The 5,768-nt window shown below is 46.6% G+C and overlaps 1 pseudogene; it reads right to left on the reverse strand.

Moving 5' to 3' along the window:
- LOC119361555 overlaps positions 1-5,347 on the reverse strand; it is a 13,196-nt pseudogene extending 7,849 nt beyond the window's left edge.
- Positions 5,348-5,768: the final 421 nt, after the last annotated feature.

Raw genomic sequence — 5,768 nt, forward strand, 5'->3', positions numbered from 1 at the left:
GCGCGGGGTGGGCCGGCCCATTCGGGCGGCTGGGGCCAGCTGGGCCACTGGCTGGGCCGAGGTCCAGTTGGCCACGAGGCCCATTTTTTGTATTTTAGTTTTCTGTTCTTATATGTATTTTATTTGTTTTCTGTTTTATTTTGTTTTTAGAGCATTTAGCCATTTTGTAAAAAGATGATTTCTCCACTAATATTACCAAATGATTACTTGCAACAACTTGAACATTTTTATTTGCATGTTTGATAAATTTGAAACCTGACTTTAAACTCAGTTTTGATTTTGAGTTGCGATTTGGACCAAGCGAAGATTAGCAACAGTAACAGTGGTGACGTGGCACCATTAGCATGAGATTACTGTAGCATAATTATCCGGGCGTTACAATTCTCCTCCACTACAAGAAATCTTGTCCCGAGATTTAGGAGGTAGAAGGAAAACGTTCGGGGTACTCATCACGAAGACAATCCTCGCGTTCCCAAGTGGCTTCGTCTTCAGAGTGATGTGCCCACTGGACTTTGAGGAACTTGACCGCCTTCTGACGTGTGCGGCGTTCAGCTTGGTCGAGAATGCGGACTGGATGCTCTTTATAGGAGAGGTCCTGTTGCAACTCAAGCACTTCATGATCCACTGCTCGGATTGGGTCCTTAAAGCAGCGGCGGAGTTGAGACACGTGGAACACATCGTGAACCTGAGAAAGGTTCGACGGCAGTTCCAGTTGGTATGCCACTTTTCCACGCCTCTCGAGAATAGTGAAAGGACCAATATAGCGAGGAGCTAGCTTGCCCTTGATCCCGAAGCGGTGTGCACCCTTCATTGGTGTGACTCGAAGGTAAGCCTTTTCGCCAGGTTGATAGACCATGTCTTTATGATGACGGTCATAATTACTCTTTTGACGTGACTGAGCAGTCTTGAGATTCTCGCGAATGACGCGGACTTGTTCTTCGGCGTGTTGGATAATATCTGGACCGAAGAGTGGATGTTCCCCAGTTTCTGACCAGTTCAGAGGGGTTCGACACTTTCGTCCATATAACACTTCAAAGGGGGCCATCTTCAGACTAGCTTGATAGCTATTGTTGTAAGAGAACTCAGCATACGGGAGAGATTCCTCCCATTTATTACCAAAGGAAATGACACAAGCTCGAAGCATGTCTTCGAGAACTTGATTGACGCGTTCAACTTGTCCCTGAGACTGGGGGTGAAAAGCGGTGCTGAATGACAGATGAGTTCCCATAGCTTCTTGGAAACTTGCCCAGAATCTTGAAGTGCATAAGCTGCCACGGTCTGAGCTGATTACCAGCGGAATACCGTGAAGTGAAACAATTCTGGACATATAGAGAGTTGCCAGCTGACTAGCAGTTATCGTTTCTTTGACGGCCAGAAAGTGTGCAACTTTAGAAAGCCGGTCAATGACTACTAGAATAGCATCATTACCTTTCTGCGATTTGGGGAATCCAGTGATGAAGTCCATTTCAACATGGTCCCATTTCCATTCAGGAATAGAGATAGGTTGCAGAGTTCGAGCAGGCCTTTGATGTTCTGCTTTGATACGACGACAAACGTCACATTCAGCAACATAGCGAGCAATGTCTTGCTTCATGTTTGACCACCAGAATCTTTGACGAATGTCTTGGTACATCTTGGTGCTACCGGGATGAATAGACAACGGAGTGTCATGAGCTTCTTTCATAACCCTTGGAGTCAGATTCAGGTTTTCACTCGCACATGGTACCACTAGGCGGCCCTTGAAGTACAAGGTGCCATCATCGTCAATAGTGAAGAATGAGGGCTTTCCTTCTGAGAGATAGCGTTTAATCTTCTCGACTTCAGAGTCATAATGTTGAATAGTCTTGATATCGCCCACGAGATCTGGCACGACAGCAAGGGTATTTAGAGAACCCTGAGGAACAACACGAAGATTCATCTTTTGAAACTCTGGGGGAGGGGTGCAAGTGCACCAGGAGGAACAATATGGAGGTTCAGCTTTCTGAATTCTTCAACAAGCGAGGGGTGAACTTTTCGAACCTCGAGGTGATTGCAATATGACTTGCGGCTCAGAGCATCATCCATTACATTAGCCTTGCCTGGTGTATAGGAAATACCCAAGTCAAAATCTGCTACCATCTACATCATCTCTGCTGACGGAGGTTCAGGTCTGGCTGGGTAAACAGATACTTCAGACTTTGGTGGTCGGTGAAGATCTCAAAACGATTACCGAGAAGTAGGGCTGGAATTCGAGCCGAGTCGAGCCAGTTCGGCTCGACTCGCTAGAGCTCGTTTCGTTAACGAGCTAGCTCGACTCGACTCGTTACTATAACGAGCTCAAACCCAAGATTGGCTCGACTCGTATAACTCGCGAGCTGGCTCGTTTAGCTTGTTAAGCTCGTTAAAGATATAAACATAAAACCCTCAAATATGATAAAAATGATTATGTATATATTAAACATATATATCACTAAAGAATTATAATTTTCTTGTAATGCATGAGTCTCCTAGGAGGCTAGGCCTTCAACGGCTGGGCCTTGGGTTGTGCGCCTGGGACGTAGGCTGTTTAGTGGCTGATCTTTCTTTTTACTGGGAGTGGCTGATCTATTGTATCGAGCCTAACGAGTTACACGAGTACTCGTGAGATTGGCTCGTTTAACTTGGTCTATAAACGATCTTAAACTAAAGCTCGGCTCGACTCGTTATTCTTCGAGTTCGAGTCGATTCGAGCCGAGTCACGAGTTACTTGTTTAGCTCGCGAGCTTCGAGCTTTTTTTCCAGCCCTACCGAGAAGATAATGTCGCCACTGTTTCAGTGCATGTACGACAGCAGCAAGCTCGAGGTCATGAACTGGGTAGTTCTCTTCGTGAGGGTGCAATTGACGAGAGGCATAAGCAATCACTCTACGCTCTTGCATTAGGACATAGCCTAATCCTTGTCGTGAAGTGTCGCAGTAAATGACGAAGTCCTTCTTAGTATCTGGCGGAGCAAGCACTGGGGCAGAAGTCAGCTTGTCTTTGAGTGCCTGGAAACTTTCCTGACACTTTTCTGTCCAATCAAACTTGACGCCCTTGTGAAGCAGACCAGTCAGGGGCTTGGCAATCTTGGAGGAGTTCTCGACAAATCGACGTCAATAGCTGGCGAGTCTGAGAAAACTTCTGACTTGCTTGACATTCTTCGGAGGAGTCCAATCGAGAATAGCCTGAACTCGCTCGGGGTTGACGGCAATACCATCCTTGGAGATGACATGTCCAAGGTAGGTCACTTCTGGAAGCCAGAATTCACATTTAGAATACTTAGCATACAGTTGATGTTCTCGAAGCTTTTCCAGAACAAGCCGAAGGTGTTTAGCATGTTCTTCTTTATTCTTGGAATATACAAGGATATCATCCAGATAAACCACGACAAACTTGTCGAGGTATTCCATGAATGTATAGTTCATCAGACGAGAGAATGTCGCTGGAGCATTGGTCAAGCCGAAAGACATGACGGTGTACTCGTATGAACCATAGCGAGTCACGAAAGCAGTCTTGGGAATATCCTCTTCACGAACACGAATCTAGTGGTAACCCAACCTCAAATCAAGTTTAGAGAATACTGAGGAACCCGCAAGTTGGTCATACAGATCATTGATTCTGGGAAGCGGATACTTGTTTTGAATTGTTGCCTGGTTGATAGGTCGGTAATCTTGGACCAAACGATTCGTACCATCCTTCTTCTTGACAAAGAGAGAAGGTGCTCCCCAAGCAGATGAACTTGGACGAATGAAACCCTTGTGAAGAAATTTGTCGATTTCCTCCTTAAGTTCAAGGAGCTCATGTGGCGGCATCTTGTAGGGTCGCTTGGCAATAGGAGTTGTGCCCGGTTTCAAGTCTACGACGAATTCAACAGCTCTAGCAGGGGGTATTCCTGGAAGTTCTTCTGGGAAGACATCTTTGAAATCACAAACAACTGGAATGTTCTCTATTCCCTCAAGAGGTGAAGCATTCAATGCATTCAGAACATATATCTGGTTCTCGGCATCCTGAGCTGCTCGGGCTGAGTATTGGACTATCTGGCTAGAAGGGTGAGTGAGCTGGACTGTCTTGGTAGCACATTCAATCAAAGCATTATGAGCTGTCAACCAATCCATACCAAGAATTATGTCTATGTTGGAAGGCCCAAGCACCATGAGAGAAGCCGGAAAAAGTAGACCTCCAATCTCGATTTGGTTGCGAGGGCTTACCATTGAGGTTTGCCACTTGGATCCCGGGGACTGAACCATTAGAGGAGTGGGTAATTTTTCCAGGTATAACTCATGTGACTGAGCAAATTGTTGGGACACAAAAGCATGCGAAGCTCCTGAATCAAAGAGGACAGAGGCTGGTACTGAATTAACAGAGAGAGTTCCCAGTACGATAGTCGGTTCCTCCTGAGCCTTATCAGCATCGACATGATTGGCATGGCCAAGTACAACAGCGGGTGGTATGATATTACGGTTTCTGAACCGGCGGTTTCGGCAATTCTTCTTATGGCCAACAGGAAGACGTGGTGCATCTTGAGACTAACCCTGGTGATAATCGAGGGTAAGGTGCTCTGGCTGTCCACCCTGAATCGTTAGTTGTCTCAGCGGCGGAGGCAGACGAGGTGTCACATAAGACGGCCTTGGTGTTGGAGCAAGTCGGTGATGAACATTGTGTGGGATCCAGACTCGTCGTTTCTGAGCAGGCTGACTCGAGGATGAGCCAACATCTCGAGTACGCTTGAGCGACTCTTGGTACTCAGTAAGACCAGTTTCAGTTCGGAAAGCTTGGCTAACAAGCGTCGCAAAGTCTGCACAATCATGGGCAACAAGTGCGAGCTTTATATCGGGATGCAGTCCTTCACGAAATTTCTCCTGCTTGCGAGCATCAGAACAGACGTCATCTGCAGCATAGCGAGATAATTCAAGGAATTTCCTTTGATATTCATCCACAGTCATTGGGCCTTGTGAGAGTTTGCGGAACTCCTTCTTCTTCTGCTCCATCAGACCTTGAGGAATGTGTCATGCACGGAATGCTAACTGAAATTCCTGCCACGTGGTTACAGTCTCTGCAGGCAGCATACCGCTATGGCTTTCCCACCATTGAGCAGCTGAACCCTTCAGGTGAAATGTCGCAAAGGTGACATAACTGGCAGGGGCAACATTAGCTGACTCCATCTCAAACAGGATGTCACGAAGCCAATCATCAGCATCCATAGGATTAGTGGAGTTGCGGAAAATGGACGGATTGAGGTGCACGAATTCTTGCAGTGTTATTGGGGCAGGCTGTTGATGAGCATTCTGATTTGGAAACTGAGCCATTACTCCAGTCATAAACTGACGATTCAGCTCAAACTGCTGCATCATTGCGGCCATATAGGGTGGAGGTGGAGGATCGTCAGCCATCCTGGTAAAACATCAGGAAGCAATTTAACAGGGGTGGAGCAGGTGTATGGAGTCATTCATGACGTAACTTGAACAATGAGTAAAGGCGCAGTATGTACAAAGCAGTAGTCATTAAAGACTTACGTATACATATACAGAGCCAATTACACGTTAGTAGGAGTTCGGACAAGAGAATCATCCTAGACATACTAGGCGGCACACATGCACGCTGTCAGTGTCAAAACCGGCAAATCTTGGGTAGGGGTCCCGAACTGTGCGTCTAGGCGGATGCTAACAGGAGACAAGGGACACGATGTTTTTACCCAGGTTCGGGCCCTCTCGATGGAGGTAAAACCCTACTCCTGCTTGATTGATATTGATGATATGGGTAGTACAAGAGTGG

This window comes from Triticum dicoccoides, chromosome 2B (genome assembly GCF_002162155.2).
Source record: "Triticum dicoccoides isolate Atlit2015 ecotype Zavitan chromosome 2B, WEW_v2.0, whole genome shotgun sequence".
Lineage (NCBI taxonomy): Eukaryota > Viridiplantae > Streptophyta > Magnoliopsida > Poales > Poaceae > Triticum > Triticum dicoccoides.